At 48.5% G+C, this 21,955-nt stretch overlaps 1 protein-coding gene across 1 annotated transcript in view; it reads left to right on the forward strand.

Moving 5' to 3' along the window:
* MRAP2 (melanocortin 2 receptor accessory protein 2) overlaps nt 1–21,955 on the forward strand; it is an 880,612-nt gene that overhangs the window by 800,315 nt on the left and 58,342 nt on the right. The window lies entirely within an intron of this gene.

The following is a 21,955-nucleotide window of genomic DNA, read 5'->3' on the forward strand; positions in this document are numbered from 1 at the left end:
GCTCCGCTGTACTCACCCTTCTTGACCTTTCTACCATCTTTGATACCATTGATCACACCATCCTCCTAGACAGGATACACTCATTAGGCATCAAAGACACTGTGCTCTCTTGGATCTCCTCTTTCATTTCTAATCGCTCACAAATCATGCTCCTCCACCCGTATACCTCCACATCTCGACCAGTAACAAAAGGGGTCCCACAAACAGCATCCCTATCTCCCCTGATCTTCAACATCTATCCAACCTCTGCCTGCACTCATCCACTCCCACAGCCTAAAAATCCCAATATCGCCATGCTCCAACATTGCAGATCTGTCATCATGCCTCTCGGAAATCGACTACTGGATGACAACCAACCACCTCATCCTCAATCCTGAGAAAACTGAAATCCTAGTCTGTGGGAAAACAGTGCTCCTCCGCCCAACCTATTACTTGGCTGCAATCCCTAGCCCCCCTCCCCCACCGGCATCCTCCACCTCAGTGAAAATCCTTGGATGGACATTGGACATGGATGTATCTCTCTCACAACACATCAACTCCGTCTCAAGAACCTGCTTCTTCCATCTACACATCCTCAGGCATATCTTCCCTTACCTCACCTATCCTCACTGTTTCACTGCCATCATCCTCTCCCACTTAGACTACAACAACTGCGTTTAGCTAGGCACACCATTGTTTCAGCTAAGGAAACTGCAATAATCCAAAACGCTGCAGCCCGCCTGCTCATTAACCTACCTCCCAAAGAACACATCAGCCCTACACCAAGAGTCTTCCATTGGCTCCCTATTGGTCGATGTACTACCTTTAAAGCCATGTGCATCACCAACCGGGCCATCCAAAATACCGGCCCAGAATTCTTTCAAGACAAAGTCAGTCACTACCACCCCTCAAGGACTCTCAGATCTTGCACAGCATCTCTCCTAGTTAGACTGGGCGGATCGTCTTTCTCTGTCCAAGCGCTGATCATCTGGAACTCCCTACCCCTGCACATTCACAATATTGACAATCACCTGGCATTCAGAAAGGCCCTCAAAACCTGTATTTTCCCTCCCTCCTCTTGAAACCCTCTCCCACTATACACTCTCGATAGGCGCACAGAAACACAGACCCAAAAACAACAACACACCTACCCACCAATACCCAATGGACGCCGGCAGTGTTCGCAGCAGCACACCATGACAAACTATCATCCCCTCACCCCCGTCCCTCTGGGTCCCTCTCATGCAGCTCAGACTGGGCAAAATCGTGCCTGGGCAGTGGTGGCCAGTTTCTGGCCATGCCTGGGCTGGTTTGGAAAAAATATTTGGATTTTTTTTTTTTTCAATGTTCTTTTTTTTCAAAAAGCCTTTCATCCTTCTTAGGTCGATAAATGAGTACCAACGCAGTTTGGGTGATATTTTAGGCATATTTGTTCTATAAAAAAGAGCTTAAGCGTAAGTACTATACAATAACATATTATCATTTGGTCTGCTTGAATTCACAGTAATTTAGTGTACTTAGGAACAATGCTATTTGATGCCACTTCCTGTTTTGTAAAGGGGTTAAAAGTCATGTTTCATCGTTTCCCAGGATGTCACCTTGGGGTGGGGTCAAATGACATCACTTCCAGTGATGCCATCAGAGGTCAAGGGTCGTGAGGCAAGGAGTGGGACACTTTTTTGATGCAAGGGTGGGCCACTTTTATTTGGGTGACCGGGCCTATTTATTGTCCCAGTCCAACCCTGTTCCAGGGAGATAAAAAATAGTGAGACCAGCCAATCGCATTGCACCAAGAAAAGAAAAAAGAATGATGCAATCGAACTCCATCCAAGCGTACAGTAAATATACCTTACACCAAGTCTGTGGACACAGGCCACAGGCAAGGCCACCCATCCAGGCACCCGAGAATGCAGCTATGGCTATGCTATTCCAGTCTAGCAGCACACATAGCTGTCCACACTGAAACCCCTGCCGTATCTCAACACCTCTGCCATTAGTATACAGCGACAAACAAACAAACATATTCGGTCTAGCTGGGCACGCATCGAATCTTCAGCACGGGCACTCTCTCCTTAACCACCAACAGCACCCACCCATGTGGCTGACCACCGGGCTGCTTACTGGAAGCCCAGCCAATCCACCTAAGTCCTAACCCGGTAAAATTGCACACATACAAGAGCACTGAGACCATACAAACGGGGAAAGGACGCTATATAAATGATAAATAGAATATAATACACTAATGGTCCCAAAGCACTTTTGGTTGAACATCCTTGGATGGAGCGGGATCCAGCACATTTGGGAACAGGTTTGGGAGGTGCTATTATGCATCGGTGCATTTCAGCCATTTTAGATATGCGAGGGTGGCCAAGACCCTGTTAGTCACCCAAGTCTAAGTGGAGTGTGTATGGGTGCAGCGGATGAATACCATGGGCCAAGGAGCAAGGAGGGGATTGTGTTTAAGACAATAGAGAGTTGTGTGGGAAGCAACAGTTTGAATTTCTGTTGTTAAATGTAGCTTCATTCTAATGGCAGAGGTGATGTGCAAGAGTGTTTGTGTTGTATGTGTGGGCAGCATGTGTGGAGTAAAACCGTGCCTTCCACTAAGTTGCAAAGCTGTGCTGTGTGAGAGGAGAAATGGGTTAATTGTACAAACAACAACGACTAATTCCTGGGTTACATCTATGTACAAGGAGCATTGCTGCGTCTCACAGGCGATATGGGTGCTTGATGAGTGCATACTATTTGCCCTCTGAGATGTTCTTAGAGAAAGAGGTTGCCGTCATTATTTCTTTCTGGTGTGAGAAACAAGGACCCTGTTTTATGATTACGTGCTACGGCCTGGCCTACCACCCTGTGATTTCGAGTTACCTGCCATGCCAGTCCTGAATGATGGCTCTGAGGTAACTGGTTGTCCTCCTTTGGCACGATCATCTTGATATTCTCAAGGTGCAATTTTAAGTGTGAGGAGTTGCCACCCTCCAAGCCCACATGGTTCCAATACCTGGCCCACTGTCAGAGTTCATTCTAGGTAAGAGTTGCTGAAGTGACTACCTGTGTCCTCCATGTGTGCTTGGCGTTCCACAAGGAAGGTTGGATGGCAGAAAAAGGCTGATTGAGGAAGAAAAGGCTAGTGGCCGAGATGGGCAGGTGGGGTTTGGGAGGGGAGGGGTAGGGTGAATGGTAGAGTGAACTGCTGGCTGAAAGGGTGTGCAATAGTGGGAGGGTGGGTGCGCAGGATGCGGGGGGCTCATGTGGTAGGGGGGAACAGCCGGGTTTTAAGGGCTTTCCCGAAGGCCAGGTGATGCTCTATGAGGTGCACCGTGAGAGGGAGGGGGTTCCAGAAGGTGGGTGTGCGGACAAAGTAGCAGATGCCTCCTAATCTGGAGAATTTGAAAGGAAGGACTACCAGGTGGTGTGCAGAGCCTGATCTGAGGTTTCTGGTGGGGCGGTAGCATGAGAGCTTGTTTTGGAAACATTCTGGGCCTTTCTTGTGGATTGCACGGTGGGTAATGCACAACATGGCCTTGAAAGAGGCCCGTCAACTGATCGGCAGCCAGTGGAGTGTCCTGAGCGCTAGGGAGATGTTTTCCCTGGGGGAGAGTGTGAGAAAGAGGCTAGCTGCAGAGTTCTGAACCCATTTGAGCTTTCTCAGTTGGCATGGGGGCGTGCCTAGGTAGAGGGAGTTAGAGCAGTTTAGGCGCAAGAGGATGAGGGCCATTATTGCAGATACTCTATGGGCGCACAAGAGATAGGGAAAAATCCACTTGAGAATGCAGAGGTGGGAGATGCAAATTCTGGAGACTCTATTGATGTGGTGGGAAAGGGTCAGGTCTGAGCATGCATCCTAGGTTTTTTACAGAGGGGGATACAGTGGGAGCAGCACCCAGTGATATTGTATTAGGTGGTGCCAATAACTACTGAGCATGCTTTAGCCCAAGTGTTCCGTTGAATTACAAAGGACATTAGGTTTTTCACCAAGTGCACAATTTGAAAAGCCTCTTAACCCTCTTTCTTGATTTTGGATTAACAGGGCCACAAACACAAGTAGCATAAAACAGACAGCCATGGAATTGAAACATCCAAAATACAACTGTTGTCGGAGAAGAACTTTCCATTCGGAGCACAGTGCCTTTATTTTCATCCTTGCATAAAGTGATCTATAGATATAGAGAATAATTGAGTGCAGAGAGGAAAAAAGGAAATCAGGACCATGAGAAAGGCAAATTGAGATAGCTCTGCATGAGGTACCCCCAAAACCAGACAAGTTAGCACACTGTGACAATGCCACATGGGGGATCAGAAGTGGGACAGCGTGCATACCGTTTGCTGAATGTTCGTGCCAGATGCCCACAGTTTTGCAATGTTGGGGAGAATTCTCTCTTTAGGCTGAATTTCCTAACCTAGTGAGTCCCCCAGCAGCTTTGCTGGATTTCTGGAGTTTGTTTTTTTCCTCCTGCCAAGAATGAGACTCTTTTTCTCCCACTCTTGGACATGATTTGTGGTATTCCTTTGACTGATAATGTGTTTTATGGGCTATGGGGTCCTTTACTCCATAGGGTCTCATGTGTTTTTCCTATGTGTGTTACACAGCACCCTCCGTGCAGTAACACAGGGGTGTCATAGTGACACCCCACCATAGACTCCATACCCTGGGACTGACTACTGTCTCCCAGGGCATGTAAAGTCACCATTGGCTTTACTAGTCCCAAATTATTAACAGAAACCAGTACAAACCATCATATTGTGGACATACTGGTCGGGTCAATTCAATTGCCCTGGGGTCTGTTAGTCGAGGGGGCACGTCTCCGTCCCCCCTGATCGAGTTTTGGCTGGTGGCAGTGGAAACTACTTTTTATATTCGTCCGCAAATATTTCCCTATGGGATTTTCCCATTGTTCGAGGCTACCAACTTTAATTATTTAATTCTCATAGCCTCGAACATACCGCCGGTTTATTTAATTAATATTAATTCTCCGGTTGGTATTTTTTGCCAAGACTCGATTCTAAAATGGCGTTTGTGTTCTCTTCTGTGACTCCAACCCAAGTCGAGCCCTTTGTTCCACTTTTTGGCGGGCTTCTCCACAGAAGCCTCCAAAAGTGGTGCCACTCTGTCTGGGTACCACAGGGGGTGTGGGAGGGGGTTTAGGCACCCTGGATTGAGTTACCTTGGTAACTCAAGTCGCACTCTTGTGTGATTGGCCCAAGTGGTGAGCCGGCCGGCTAGGCTGAGTGAATGGGGGCTTTCTGCATAAAAGCAGGGCTTTGGGGGCTGGAACTTCAGAAGTCACCACAGGACCTGAGAATCTGACGAGGGAGAAGCTGAGCCGACCTACCACGACGACACCACCGGTAGAGCCCTGCAGAACCGACTCACCACTTCCCGACGACAGAAAAGATCTCCCGGCTGGAGAGGCTTCTTCCCCTGACTGGTGGGCACAACCAGTTTACCTTCCTTTCTTTCTTCGCACCCCAGCCCGGTTTGTGGTCGAACTGCCCGTGCCAAGCACCCCGGCAGCCGGATAGCCACCCACCACTGAACCGTGAATCACCGGACCGCTCCTTGTACCTGAGAAACTCTGCGGCTGGTTTCTTCCCTGGCAGTGCAACAGACTCCTGTCTTCCTCCACGATGAGATCCTCTCTTCCCCCGGACGAAGCACCTACTTGCACCCGCTGCCAGGAACAACTGCCCCCGCTGGAGCTTATCACCACTTTAAGGTACCGTGTCCACCAGGCCTCCCTTTCTAAAGATTGCTACAAGGTAATAATAACCCCTTAACCTTCTGGACTGAGCTGGCTGCCTTGACCCTCTAACTGGTCCCTTTCTTTGGTCCAACTCCTTTTTGAACCTCTACAAGACTTTTGTGCACTGCAACTGTGTGACCTTGGACACATTTTGTTTGGATCCTCTGAAGGTGGATCCGGCCTCTTGAACTCGAACTTGACGGTTTTACTTTGCCTTCCTCTCTTGTTATGTTCTGATAAAAGTGTTGGGATCCGTTTCAACTTGTTCTCTGCTTTTCTCTCCCTTTTTAAAATGAACTATTAGAGTGCCATCCACGTTAAGCGCTCACCACTTTGAATTGCTTACTATTAGTGCCTGTGTGTTTTTCTAGATGTGGTTTAAATAAATAATCATATCTCTTTTACACCAAGCCCTGGTCAGTGTTTACTTGTTCTACGGTGTTCTCTTGACCTATCGTGAATACTCTATATACTGCCTAACTCTTCTTGAGGGAAGTCTGACTGCTCAGCCACAGCTACCAAGTGAATCTGTGTAGTACAGACTGCTACCAAGTGGGTTTACTGCCAAACACCTGTAGTCCTAAATCTTTTGCAGTGGTCCCAGAGGGAACTGCACAGGTTTCTGCCTAACATGCAAACAGCACCAGAAATCACTTCGGATCACAGAAGAAGCAAATGCCCACAGGGAAACACCAGCGGGTGTCTGTACAGCAATTCCACGCCCACAGGTGACATGACAGACAGAGCCAGAATTGGAAACCCTTGTTGACGAGGGGCCAGGATCTTTTGAATACTTTTTCTATAGACCAACCATAAGGCAAACGCACCCTGTGGACCAACGTTAGATCTAAACACCAAGGAGACCTTATGAGTTATACAAAATAGTAACCCACTGAAAGCCTCATGTCAATGACACCACAATAAAGTCACTGCGCATTACTCACCTTGTGTTGTTAGTGCTTGCAACCTAGGGGGAGCGTGTTCAATCATTATCATCAGGGGGCACTGCAGAAGAATCAGTGGCAGTGACATAGAGGACGGCTCAGAATCTTTCATTTGCAAAACTGATGTTAACGAGAGCAGAACAACACAGCTACAAGACAGGAACTTCCAGACAAAGGGCCTCATTACAACCTGCCAGGGCCGGACTTCGGTAAATCCGTGACGGCGGTAAAAACGTTTCCGTGTCCGCAAGGTTGCGGAAAGACCGTCCGATTACATGTTGTCGGTCGCACGCACCACACGGACGCGGAACCGGAAATACCATGATCGCCAAACAGGTAACAGAGAGGCGGCCATCATATAAAAGCACAATCCATTGCCATCCAGAGTCAGCACAAGCACAATCCATACTGTGAGTAGGCAAAAGGAACCACCAGTATGTCTGCCAGGATTCCAGCTCAGAGGCAGCGCAAACAGCGCTTCAGTGAGGCGGAGCTAACTGTCCTGGTGGAGCACATTGTGGAGAATGCAGAGATGCTGTTCAGCGCCGATCAACGGCGTACCACACAGCAGCGGAGGAAGGAAGTGTGGGCGGAAGCAGCACGCAAGTGCACCGCTGTGGGCGTGACATTGCGGAGCGTCAAGGACTGCCACAAGCGGTGGGACGACCTCAGGCTGAGGGTACGCAACCTGATATCCACACACCGCCAACGCAGCAGTGGTACAGGCGGAGGACCCCCTTCCCCACTGAGGCTGCAAGCATGGGAGGAGCTTTGCAGCAGTGTCCTCCACCTTGAGGGCATCCATGGTATCGGGGAGGCTGAGGCAGGAGTGAGCCCACCTGCAGATGCTGGAAAGTGGTGAAACCTGAATGCCATATGAGAATAGGTAGATGGCAGTACTGGCCCACAGGACCCATCAGCAACCCCCCCCCCCAGCAGTGCATGACTGGCCCATAGGACCCATTAACAACCCCCCCCCAGCAGTGGATGACTGGCCCATAGGACCCATCAACAACCCCCCCCGTAGTGCATGACTGGCCCATAGGACCCATCAACAACCCCCCCCAGCAGTGCATGACTGGCCCATAGGACCCATTAACAACCCCCCCCGCAGTGCATGACTAGCCCATAGGACCCATTAACAACCCCCCCCGCAGTGCATGACTGGCCCATAGGACCCATCAACAACCCCCCGCCCCCCAGCAGTGCATGACTGGCCCATAGGACCCATTAACAACCCCTCCCCCCAGCAGTGCATGACTGGCCCATAGGACACATGATCCGTATGGCAACCAACATCAGAAAAATGCATACCCCCAGCAATCAGATGCATGTAACTAACACTATTCAATGTCCAACCTGTATGACGCATGTGATGCACCCATCAGCCACCACCACAACACTAATTGCATGTCCTTTGTGTCCCCACAGCGGTATCAAGTGACAGTGACACTGCACAACAGGCCAGGCAATCTGCACCGGCAAGTGCCCAAGCCACCGCCACCACAAAAGAGGATGCTGCCGGCAGTTCGGCATCTCTGCCCACATTACCAACTGCAACTGATGTGCCGCCCACCACCACCGACATCCCCACCGTCTCCACACTGCCTGAGGCAAGACAGGTGCCACAGGAAACCATCATGGCCACCCAACCCAACACAGAAGGCTGCAGCACTGCAGAAGGGGTGGCCTGTAGTGATAACAGTGCCCCGCAAGAGCACTTTGATACTGGGCCACAGGGGGAGATGCCCACATTTGAGGACATGGGTTCCTTCCATCAGCTGGAGTTCAGCCCCACCTCACTCAGGAGTCCCATGAGGTCACCCACCCCATCTATGGCCGAGCTGAATACCCGCATGCAGCGGATGGAGGAGCAGCAGGCTACCCTCACCCAGCTGGTGGAGAGGCAGCTTGAGGAATCTAGGATGCAGAGGGAGAGGTATAGCACCTCAGTGTGTCGCCTGTCAAGGTCTATTGGACGCTTTGCTAGCACAATAGTCACCCTTGCACGCCATGTGCGGGAGGGTAATGACAACACCTCCAGGCTCATAGAGGCCATGTTGATTGGGCAACAGGCAAATCTGGCACGGATGCCATCAATACCAGATTCAGTGCCATCAAACACCACCACCCCATCCAGCTCCACTAGTGCCAGTCCAAGGAGGCGCTCGAGTAGGCTAACGAGGCCCTCGGGCAAGGTTGCACAGGCACAGAAGCACACACGGAAGTGATGGCATGTGTGTGGGGCAGTGCAGGACACACGTGGACTTGAAGGGTGTGAGAGTGGTGGGCACGTTTGGGTGGTGGGGGAGGTAGTTTTGGGGGTTTGAACAATGGGGCCTGGGTGGGGGTGGGTACGTTTGGGTGGTGGGTGGGCTCGGGTTTACAGCTTCCCTAACCAATGCACCTCCTTCCCTGTTGTGTTTACATCAATATATCACCATTTGAAATCAAGACATACATGTGTGGGCATTGATCATTTCTTTGGCAGTGCAACTAATCATTTATTGTCGTCACCATGTTCATGCATTGCTGTGAATGTGCTGTGTCTCAAAAGTAAATGCGAATCAGGCCATCCCGTGCTCTCTGGCCATCAAGTGGACCCCCAGGGGGAGGTGGTGCCATCCCATCTCCATCCCCATCCCCATCCCCATCCCCATCTTCCTCATCTGCGTCTGGTGGCATTGGGATGTTCCTGCGCAGGCATATATTGTGCAGCATGGAACATGCAAGCGTGATTTTACCCGTCTTCACTGGGCTGTACAGCAGTGATCTGCCAGATCTGCTCAGACAGCGGAAATGTGCCTTCAGCAGTCCGAATGTCCTCTCAATCATTCCACGTGTGCGGACATGTGCCCTATTGTATGCCTCTTCATGCCTGTTCCTTGGTCTCCGTACAGGTGTCATCATCCATGGCGTGAGTGCATATCTGGCATCACCTACATGGGATGTAGATGGGGGAACATGTCAGTGTTTGTGGCATCATGTACTCATCTGATGCTGTGCAATCTTTTATCATTGTTCATTCATGCATATGTGCCATGCAGTGTTTGGAGGTGTATATTGGGCATCAGAATGTATGTCGGAAACTGGATATGGGCCAACACATTAACATGCATGTCTACTTTGCCCTGCGGGTGACATTTGATTGTGAGCATGTCACAGTGCAGTGCTGTCCACACATGGCAGAGTGACTCTACTGTACTGAAGTAGTAGATGCACAACGTCTCATTTACAGGCATCTTGTGCATTTTGAGGGCAGTGTTTCATTTGAGGGTGGGTGTCTGCAGTGGCACAAGGTTCATGGGACAGTGACGGGATGGCTGTGGCAGGGTGTGCATGGGCACTTTGTGGTGACATGTCATGTCTTCCTTTGTGATGTTTGGTATCCGCTGTGTATTTGGCAGATGGAAGGGGGGGTGATGCATGTGTGGTCAAAGCGGCACACTCACAATGCTCATTGGCCTGGACACACACACACCACTTCGACAGGGTTGGTGCATTGTCAGCTGTACACACCCAATAGCCATGTGCTTTGTCCGGCATAGCGTTCCATGTACCGTGGCAACGTGGAATTCCGCAGTACCATTGAGTCATGGGTTGAGCCTGGGAAAAGTGCGCAGCAGTGTGTGATCAGTTGCATGGCATCACATACCATCTGTACATTCAACGAGTGATACTGTTTCCTATTGCGGAACACCAGCTCAATTGCACGTGGTACTGTCAGCTCCACGTGGGTGCAGTCAACTGCACCTATGCAATTTGGCATGCCTGCTATGGCATGGAAGGCCAACTTGGTGGCAATGACCTTGGGGAGGGTGCGGGGTAGGGCTATGTGTTCCGACACATGGTGCAACAGGGCATCCAGTACCTGTACCAGGATTTTTGAAAAACAGGGTTGAGATATGCCGTGCAGCTCACCAACCGTGTGTTGATAGGTGCCAGTGCCAAGGAAATGCAGCACTGCCACAACCTTCAGGAGGGGGGAATGGCGGTTGGGGTGTCAATTTGGCTGCTGATGTCGTCCTCAATCATGGCGGTGATGTGCAGTATTGTTGCACGGTCCAGCCGGTATAGTGTGTGGATCTGTCCTGGGGTGAGGTTCCAGGGTGAGGCCCTGATGCGTGGTATTGCTGGCTGCCTGCGGGGTAGGGCCGGCTGGACAATGGGGTTTGCCATAGGTGCATGGTTGGCTGGTTGCCGCCTGCGCCTCCTCCGCCTCCTCCTCCTCTGCGCCATTACTGCCATCATGTGCAGTGCTGCCTGTTGGTTGAGTAGGCCGAGTCCCAGTGCTACTAGAGCTGCTGCCTGCATGGTTCTGTGTTGGGCTGGGCTGGGTGCGGCCCTTTTGTAGGCTCACAGTGGGCTGCTAGGTCCAGCTGGGCTAATTTGGTGCACCTGTGCCCTGATTCAGTTCAGCAGGCAGTGTTTAACGACATGTTCGCGGTGGCGGCGGTACCGCCACCGTGATCACGGTTTTAACGCCATTTTTCTGGCGGTGTTTCCGTGTCCGCGCTTGTTGTGATGCTCGCGGTGTTTCGTGTTGCCGGTAACGGAGGGGTTTCTGTGCAGACGGACTTAACGGAACACTTATTTCCGCAGTGGCGGATGAGGGTGGTGCTATTTCCGGGGCCGCAGGTCATGATTGGGCGGACATGGAAACGTTGTCGGTATGGTTTTACCGTCAGTGTTAATTCCGGACCGGAGTACTTGTAATGAGGCCCAAAGTGTAACACAAAAGATATACCTCCCAAACCCTACACTGCAAACATATTCTCTACACAGAGAAGTGCGAGAAAGTGTTGAGACAGTCGGCAGGAGGTGTTGCCCTGAGGCTGTTTGATCATCTATCGCTTTGGTCTGGCCGTTTGGTGCTCTGTCTACTCACCTGTTGGGAGAGAACTCATAAGCCATCATAAGCCTTCACAAAGCACAAATAAGTGCGAGAAAGTGATGAAACAGTCGGCAGTCAGCAGTCTCGACATCCAGACAGTTCACTTGAGGAGTGGGAGAAGATCCAGGAGACAGGGTGCTATAGGTATTGATTGATTTCGATGGAAGTTTCACCCCTGAAACTCCCCCCATGTTTTTCGATGGGGATCCTATTGATATTTTAAGCTCGGTAAGATCATCCCTTTGCTTCAATCAGAGGGGATGATTGTAACTCTGTTGGACATCATGCTGAGGCCTCGCAGGACCATAACAATCAATCAGTCCTACACACTCTGAACTATGTATTGTCTTCTTTCATCCGTTTGTACGAAAATATTTAGTTGGAAGTAAAATACGACTGCAATCCTAGACTCAGCCATGAATAAAATGGCTATTATTACTAATACAGATGAAGCGGCTGAGAGTTTTAACCCAGAAGCAACAGCTCTTTCTGATTCTATTGAGCGCCTAACTGCACCCTTGCAAACAGAAGAGATTTAATCCTGCGGCAAAGGTTCCTCCTGATCCAATTGAGCACCTGTTAGCTCTGCAGCAATTGGATGAGGTTAGTGGGGTGCAAGAAAGTAAGCCAAGCAAGGTACAAAGGACTGAGAGACTTGTGGCAATTGGGCGAAGAATTGGTTTGGCTATTGTGCAGGCATGATGAAGTATGACACTGACAACAGATTCACTTTTTTTTTAAATAAAATGGTTAATTTCTTAAATGTCAGGATGGAGTAAGGCCTGACGTGCCCTATGCGAAGGTGGAATTTCCCTACCTAAAGAAACTAAGCATTGTCTGTGTCATTAAACTTAACTAAAACGTCTGTCTGTGTCCAAAACCTATACTTGCCTTCACAACTAAAGATATACAGTGTGTAGTCATAGCAGAAACCAAAGAAACAGTGTTCTAAAATGAAGTTTCAAGCTTCTTCTAGCTCCTGGATTGCTTTTCAGCTTCTCCTTCCCCAAGTTCGAAAAAGTTCAACAAAACGGACTCAGGGTTCCCTTCCCCAAATTTAATGCAGTTCACAAAGCACAAAACAGTTCCACAAAGTCTCAGGATTCCTTTCCCTTAGAAGGTAGCTCTTCTAGTTTCAAAATCACAGTCTGTTCAACGCTTTCAGCTTTCAATAATGATTCCAAATCTTCTTTGTCTCCTCTCATGCTTTTAACAGTTCACATAGCTTGCTCCTTTCTGTAATCCCTTTAACACTTGTTAGGCAAAACAAATTCAGTTTCTTATTTTTTTTTAAGCATATTTCATTGGTTTTGAAATACATTACTCACTCAGTACATTAAACATACAAGCTTTCAAACATACAGACATTTACATTGCATAGCATACACCTAAGGGTATTTGTCCAGGTAATTCTGCAGATCGTATGTAAACCATGATCTCCTATTAGAGTTATAATTCAAGTCTTTACGGCAGTTCATTACACGTTATGCTTTGTCAGTTATTGTCTTTAGTTGTCTGCCCATTTTTGCCAGATCTTGCGTGCTTTCTCAGGGCAGACTCTGGTAGTATATACACTTCTTTCCATTATTATGCATGCGTCCACATCCTTTACCCATTGATCATATTGTGGGGAGGATGGTGAGCCCCATAGCTGTGCTATATTTCTTTTTGCTAGAAGTCTTCCTCTATTCCCAGTAGTAGTAGTTTGGGGTCCCTTGGTATTTCCTGGCCGGTGACTATTGAGAGTCTGTTACAGCATCTCTGCCAGAAGGTTTGGATTTGTGGGCATTCCCATAGGATGTGGAAAAAGGTCCCTCTCTCTCGCCCAGATCTAAGGCAGTTGGGGTTTGTTGCTCTCCCCCATCGGTATAAATCCTCTCTCGGATAATATATCCTGTGTAGTATTTTGAGCTGGGTCTGTCTGATTCTGGCGGATATGGCTGTTTCTCTGGGATACATAAGAGTCGTAACCCAATATTCTGGTTGTATTAGTCCTACATCCTGTTCCCATTTGGCTTTCAAACCGTGAAGCTCTGGTGTTGCAAATGAGAAGATTGCGTTATACATTGTGGAGGTTACCTTATTATTTATTCGCTCAAGTACAATGTTTCTTTCTATTGGTGTGGACTCAGGCATATCAGTCAGATCTGCTGTATGTATTGTGAGCGCGTGTACCAGCTGCCTGTAGTGGAAGTGTTCTGTCATGGGTAGGTCAAACTTATCTCTTATAGATTCGAAGGACAACATGGCACCATCTTGTATTATGTCTCCAATCGTGGAGATCCCAGCTGTTTCCCAGGTTGCCCATCTCAGAACCTTGTTAAGTTCAGGGAGATGCCTATTCCTCCACAGTGGTTGCACCGGTATGATCTTCCCCTCCCAGCCTAAATGTTTATGTACATCTCTCCATATCCGTGTTGTATGATCTTTGATTGTGTTTGCGGTTTGTCGTGGTGTATGTTGGTATAGGCTCTCTAGTGGGGAGGATCCCTGTCTTCTCGTGTGTCCGCTCGAATATGTGGCTGCTCAGGATTGCTGTGTAGGATGTCATTTACTATTGCCATGTGGGAATCCCAGTAATATGTCTGAAGATGGGGGAGTCCGATCCCTCCCTCCCACGTGGAGCGCAGCAACGTGCGCAGGGCTATTCGAGGGTGACCACCTCCCCACAGCAATTTCCTAAGAATTCCATCAATTTTGGAGAATTCTGTTTTATGTATGTATAGCAGTGCATTCTGCAGGATATATAGAAAGCGCGGGAGAGCTAGCATCTTAAACAAGGCTGCTCTGCCCAGTATAGTCAAAGGGAGGGCCATCCAATGCTTCACATCATTGGTGAATCTATCTATGATCGGGTAAAGATTTTTGGGTACATATTCTGTAAAATCAGTCGTGATGTGCACGCCGAGGTACCTGAATTGTGTGGTTATTACTTGAAATGGACAGTTATTTTGGATTGCCTCATTTAATCCCTTAATTGGGAATAATATGGATTTGTGGTACTTTACCTTCAGCCCACTAAACGTCCCATATCTATTCAGTAGGGGAGTGACAATAGGACATGATTCTTTGGGGTTGCTCATATAGATGAGCAAATCATCGGCGTATAGGGACACCCTGTCCTCCCATCCCTGGGCCCAGTGGAATCCCTTCCATGACTGTGTATGCCTCAGCATTATTGCCAGGGGTTCAATAGCTAGCGCGAACAGCATTGCGGATAAGGGGCATCCTTGCCTTGTTCCCTTCCCTAAATGAATACTGCTTGAGGACCATACATTTACTTTAATCACAGCTGTCGGGGCTTTATATAGGAGTTTGACCCAGCCCATGAATTGATCGCCGAATCCCATTTCGTTCATTATGACCCACAGCGTCTCCGAATGGACGGAATCAAATGCTTTTTCAAAGTCAATGGTGAGAAGCGCAAGTGCCTCTTTTAGTGTTGGTGTTCTTTCAATGGCAACGTGTAATCTATGATGTTCATCACGTGGATCTCTGCGGCATAAAGCCGCATTGGTCTGGGTGGATGAGGGTCGTTAACACATTTTGCAGCCTATTTGCGAGTATCTTCGCTAGGATTTTAGCCTGTGTCTTTATAAGCGAAATCGGTCGATAGGAGCTACATATATCTGGTGGTTTACCTTCTTTGTGTATTACCACTATGCAAGCCTTTCTTAGATCTGGAGGGAGAGTCCCTGTTTCCTCCGCGTGTCGAAACATCTTGAGCATGTGTGATGCTACCTCACTACTCTGTATTTTTTTCCACGTTTCCGCTGGGAAGCCATTGGGTCCGTGAGTTTTCCCGTTTTGTTTTTGGGATAGGGCCATTGCCAACTCGTCTTCTGTGATTTCTGCTTCTAAATCCAGTCTTTGAGTATCGTCCAGGGACGGGAGGATGATTTCGTCCAGTATGGCGGGGTCTATCGGGGTTGGCGGGGAGGTGTATAGTGTTTCATAGTAGGCTGCGAAGCATTCTGCAATTTCTGAGTCAGTGGAGGTCTGCTCTTTATTTTCCTTATTTATTCTTCTGACCTGAAGGTGCCGTTCATCTCGTTTCTCCAGCCATGCTAGCATCTTGCTGGCTTTGTCCCCGGTCTCATATAGCCTGGCTCTCATTTCTCTATTTGCCTGCTTTGCACAGGTTAGGGTTATGTTTTGTAGTTTCCTTTGCTAGGATCAAGGATCTATTGTCTTCAATTGTTCCTGAGTTGATGTATTGTTCTTCCGTCTTTTGCACCTCGGTTTCTGCATCTTCTAAATCTTTTCTATGCTGTTTTTTTGTATGCTGTTGTCCAGCTCAGGACCACTCCCCTCAAGCTTGCTTTGTATGCTTCCCATAATATCCCATTATCAGATACCGAATTTTGATTTATCTCAAAGTATGTGGTTGTTGCTTCTTGAATTACTTCCACTAGTTTGGGAAGGCCTAAGTAGTATGGATTCATTCGCCAGATTGGTGGGGGCAGTGGCATTTCAGTTTCCAGCTGTATCAGTAGGGGTGAGTGGTCTGATATCCCTCGTGGGAGTAGGGTTCCTTCTACTACTTTATGTATATTCACAGCAGGAAGAAAGAAGTAGTCCAGCATAGACAGTGATGCGTGCGCGCCTGATAGAAACAAGTATTGTCTTTCTGTTGGATGGAGACCTCTCCATGCGTCTCTTAATCCTAGTGCTGTTGCAAAGGTAGCTAGTTTGGTTGGTACCGCTGGGTTTCTTCCTCTTATGTGTGTCCGATCCATGTTAATATTCATTACTTCATTGAAGTCTCCACCTATTATTAGGGTGTCAGCGGTGTTATTTGCTATTATTGGTGTGATATCTTCTAATAGGGTCGTCATGAGAGCCGGGGGTGAATAGATCGCTAGCATGACGAAGGTTTGGTTCCATAAGGTGCCCTGTACGAGCACATATCTTCCTCCTTTATCTTGGAGGATGCTGGATACCGTAATGGGAATTTTCTTGTTTATCAATATTAATACTCCTCTCGATCCCATGGAGAATCCTGCATGCACTGCTGTGCGATATTTAGTTCTCTTAAAGAACTGGCATATTGTGCCTGCCAGGTGGGTTTCTGTTAGGAGGACTATATCTGGATTCTGCCGGTTTAGGTATTGTGTGACCAGTCTTCTTTTGATGCTGTTGCCTAGGCCGTTTACGTTCCACGTTAGGAGGGATAGCTTTCTAGTGTTGGATTCTGTTTGAGGCATTGTGTTTTTCTTGGTATTCTGGGTTTCGGAGAGCATGGTCTCCGTGTGTGACATCAATTTTTGATACAGTCTGGAATTCTTCTTTGCATTTTCTTTCTGATATGAGCAGGTGTGCCGTGCATGTTTTGTGAACATAAAATAACAATTTTAACTCCCAACTCCCCCCCCTATACTCCTTCCCCAATTGAAGCATCTGTCGCCCATTCAACCAACTTTCTAACAATTAGTCAATTTGTTTAGTGTCTCTTGCTATTCCAGCATTAGGGATGCTGCATAGGACACTTGTGTAACTGCGTCCGTGTTTCTCACAATTTGTTTTGACGCTTTTTTCTGACACTTTTTCTGGAGAGGGGCCTGTTTTGGGCCACGATTTTGTTGATTTGTGGTGAAATCTGATGGTGCATTGTTGGCGGGTTTCTTGGTTTGAGGTTCGTTGTAGTTATCGGTGGTCATGTTTTTGTCTGATTGTAATTATTTACATCAGTCAGCCTCTCTTGGTAGTAGTTCTTCTTGCTCATGTAATGGCTGTGCTTTCGGTAGCCCATTCGGACGTGGTCTGATTCGTTCGTGTTCCCTTCTGTTCAGCGGGCCCTAGTCCCCTTCCAGGTTACGTTCCGCCCAGTTCCAAGCTTCTTTAGGCTCATTGAAATGCACAGTTGTGCCATTATGATAGATTTTTAACTGTGCCGAGAACAGGAAGCCATATTTGATGTTTTGCATCCATAGTCATTTTATAAGCTGGTCGAAGGATCGTTGTGCTCTTTGTACTTCCCTAGTGAAGTCTGGGAAGAAGGCAATTTTAGAGCCGCTATAGGTTATAGGGCCTTTGGTTATAGCCATGTGTAGTACCATGTCTCAGTCTCTATAGTTTAGAATCTTGGCAATCACTGTGCAGGGTGGGGCCCCAGGAGCTGGTCTGCCCATTGGGACTCGGTGGGCACGTTCAATGGAGAAGAGTTTTGAAAACGTCTTTGGGGCGTACAGCTCTATAAGCAGTTGTTCAATAAATAGCTCCATGGAGGGGCCTTCGCTTTTCTCAGGCAGCCCCAAAATTTGTATATTGTTTCGTCTAGAGCGGCCCTCTCCCTCCTCCACCCGTTCCTCTAGTGTTTTTACACGTTGCAGTACTCTGGTCATCTGTTGCCCTATGTTCCAGAGACCATCTTCCGTATTGGATATGCGAGTTTCCCCCTCTCCTGTGCGAGATGTGAGTTTTTGCAGTTCATGGCGTAGGAGGGATACCTCCGTGCTGATGCCATCTATTTTTATTTCCATGGAGGTTCTGGAGTTGGCTATGGCTTTCATAATGTCTTTAAGGGAGGGTTCGGCTTCCTCGTCTTCAGCAGCCATGGTTTTCTCCTGTGTCGGGTCTATGGCCGTTGTGGGTACTGCATATTGCTCCATTTTGCTTTGTGTTGTGCCTCTTCTGCCCTTATCTTTACCCATGTCTGCCTCTGTGCCTAGTGCAGCATTAGGTGGGGGATTACATGCCACTTTCAAAGTCTCCATGTGGCTCTTAAGTGTTACAGTTAACCAGGCCTCAGATTTAGGTTTAACTTCTCTGAGTTGTAGTTTGAAGGTGGAGTAATTCGCATTCGTGGTGCCCTTGGCGCACTCCAGCTGGAACTATTGGAGGGGCGGTTGTTTTTTTTTTTTTGGGGTGATATGCCAATTTTTATGTTGTTTTCCAGGGTTCCCTCTCTTTGCCTTACTGTGGTCTGTCACACGCCTTGTGGGGGTCTTGGTAGCAATGTGCAATGTGTCTCTTCTCTTTAGAGGTGTGGACTTCTAGTTATTAGGCCGAATTTGTTCATCAGGGATCTCTGTTTCTCCTCCCTTCGCTATAAGGATGGTGTTTCAGGCTTTCTTTCCTGCCTCCCCTGCGTTTTAACTCAGTGTGCTTGTGTTTCTCCGTGTGTCGTTCTAGACAGAGGTTTCCGTTCCACCTCCTCACCATGGGCTGGTTGGAGCCTGGGAGGGAGAAGGTGAGGCCTAGTAGGGGTTCCTTCTATTATTCAGCCCCTCTATGTCAGCCGCCGTGTCTCTTTGCCGCTCGGGGGCACTATTTCTTAGGATTCGTCCTCTACACGGGAGGCTCTCATGGCGGGCAGCTTGTATGTATCCAGCCTATCCCCCGTTCAGTTTCTGCACACAGTGGAATCGGGGGCAGGTCTCTTGAGGAGGGCCGCCGTCGAGAGGCGACAAGGAGTTTTGATGTAAGTTATGCAATAGACGGCGGGGAATGGGTAGGCGGGGAGGGATCTTTGGATAGTCTATTCTTTCTCTGTGTTTCCACTGCTCGCCTCCTGCCCTCCCCTCTCCTTACCGGTTTGTGGGCCTCGACATCCAGGTCTCAGCTCTCTGCACCACCGTCTGCTGTCCTGGGTCAGCAGGCGCTCAACGCTAAGCAGAGCGCCCGCGATCGTTCGGCTCGCCTTGGATTGGGGTTGCTGCTGGAGTAGTATTGCGGAGAGAGCAGCCGGGGGGAGGGTGAAGACCGCACCTCGGCACTGGGGCACATCCGTGTGGGCCCCAGCACTGTTCATTTACCCGCCGTCTGGTCGCTCGGTGTCAGCGTCTTTTCGCCTCCAGGCGGGGCCACGACACTTCTGCCCGGCGCGCAGGCACTTCCCTCCTCACCGCCTCTCGCGGGCCGCCGCTCCCTCTGTTGGTGTCGGTTGGCAAGTTATACTGCGCTGCCGTCAGCCATCTTGTTTCAGTTTTGGTGGCGGCTACGTTACGTCTTTGGCACTGCAGTTATCTTCGATTCTGCGCTTCGTTTTGATTTTAGATTTACTGCAACTCGTTCCGCTAGATTTCCGCTACCCTCACATATTATTTTAAGGGTGTCTTAGGTCAGAATCCCCAGGATTTTCCAGGATATATTTGGTGGCTCCAGGAGCTCAGCGGGCTCACGTCTCCATCAGTTGCTTGCTGGCCACGCCCCCCAACTTCAGTTTCTTGACTTTTCTTGGTTATCACCATGTAGGGGGTTACGTGGTGTAGGCGCAGTTGCCGGACCACACCGTCCACCCAGGTCACGCAACCGATAACCCTTGTCACTTTGTCATGTTCACTTGTTCTCATTGCACCTCCTTGCCAATCTGTGTCATTGCTACATATTCAATTTTGTTTTCTTCTTGGCAGTCTCTTGACTCTGCTACAACATGACTTTAGCACAACTCACTTCGTGGTGTCTGTTCCTTTTCACCACCTTGCATTCACACTATCCAATAGTGGTTATCAATTGCATTGCACTTGCTCATTAGCTCTCCTTACTGGCTTTCAATTTGTTCATACTTTCACATTCTCACATTCTGCTTATTCCTTGTTTCATTGTATTCATAAATGCACATCACTTTCTTTTCACAAGTGGAGCATGTTCATATACTTTGCATATCTTTTCCTTAGTTTGGTATTCAATAACTCATAAAGTACTTTGCAGCTTGTTGTGTATTCAATATTCTTCCATTCGGTCTCCAGATCCATTCATTACAAGTTTTCCTTCGATCGGCATCTTCTTCTGCTCAAATCAAGCCCCTGCAGCGCCCGGGCATGAGTGTGTTAGGAAAGATTTCTCTTTACTGCAACTTTCCTTCCATCTTTATGGAACCGCCAAACTTTTTGTTTTTATTTTTGAATCAGACCTGTACTTTTGCAGTGCAGTGAAGCCTTAAGCTTCACTACACTGGCCTTTGCTCATATGTTATGGGGAAACTGATATGTCCTTCAGGCTGCCAGTAATGGGAAACCTTGTTTGTGTTAGTCGTGTTACTATGTTACTACTTTTGGTTACTTTTGTATCACTTGTGGTAACTTTTTATCATTGTACAATGCAGCTTACACTGCAGTACAATGGGGTGCATTTTTGTTTTGTCCTAGACTAATACTGAAAGGTTTTTGGTTACTCAAGGTGTACTAAAACAATAGGCTGGTGGCATCAGTGACTTTTCCCCACTTGTTGGGGATTTTCGTTTTAGCCTTACGATGTTTACCGTGTGTGGCTACTAACTGTGGCTACTAGTCAAACATGGCAGTGCCACGAGATTTGTTGCCTGTTCTTTTGCCATCTTGTTTGTTGGGCTTCTTCCTGTCTTGAGAGGCAAGGAAAATCCTTATAAGGATTTCCAGTGCCCGGGAAAGCAGCAGCTTTTGGCAGGCTACTAAAGGGCTGTGTGTGTTTGCTGGCAGGATGTGGGCTGGATGTGTCTGACCCCAATCCACAAACTGGTTTCGGTGTGACTGAGTGGTATGCATGAATGTTCTCACCAGTGGTCCTGATTGGACCACTGCTGGGGTGTGTGTGTTTGTGGGCTAGTCCTGCTATTGGCTAGTGGGAGTTTCAGCTCTTACCTGGCTTTTAGGATAAGAAGATATTGATATTGATATTGATATTTTATTTATATCGCACTCGTACACAAGTGTTTCAGAGCGCAACAAGGCAAGGGAGGGGAATAGGGGAGAACAAAACAGCGATCTTACTAGGCTGAGTGACATTGAGAATGCGCAAGTGCATGGGAGGGGGGAGGGGAAAAGTGCATGGAAAGGGGGGAGAAGTGGAAAGTGCGCAGCAGAGGAGAACAGATAAATAACAATTAATAAATAATAAAGGCAACAAACAGTGGTAGTGCAGCCAGCAATTTGCAAGTACTAGCTTTAAGGCAGCATACAGGGTAGGTCTGATAAGTGGAGGAAGAAAAGGGGGGGCTGTATGGGTACAGATACAGTCCCCAGTGCAAGGTGTGGCCCGGCGGCAGTGCGGGAGGGTGGCAGGGTCAGCAGGTACCTGTGCCCGGAGGACAGAGGGTGGCCAGGTGCACGGTACCAAGAGAGAACAGATCAGCAGGGGAGAGGGGGAGCGAAGGCAGAAGAAAAGAGGAAGGTCTTCAGGTGCTTCCGGAACTGGAGATGGTTCTCCTCATGTTTTAGAGTGGCAGGGAGGCTGTTCCAGTGGGGAGGCCCCAGCCGAAGACAGAGATCTACCCCCAGCGCGTTTGCGGAGAGCTCGAGAGGGGAGGTATTTGCAGAGGGATAGCTGAAGGTATTTTGGACCCAGGCCCCAGAAAGCCTTGTGGACAATGCAGAGGGTTTTTAATTTAATCCTTGCATCCGCTGGGAGCCAATGGGGAGATTTCAGAGCTGGAGAGATACGATCCCAGGGCTTGAGGCCAAGGACAAGTCTCG

This window comes from Ambystoma mexicanum, chromosome 4p, assembly GCF_040938575.1.
Source record: "Ambystoma mexicanum isolate Mex_15411 chromosome 4p, UKY_AmexF1_1, whole genome shotgun sequence".
Taxonomy (NCBI): Eukaryota; Metazoa; Chordata; class Amphibia; order Caudata; family Ambystomatidae; genus Ambystoma; species Ambystoma mexicanum.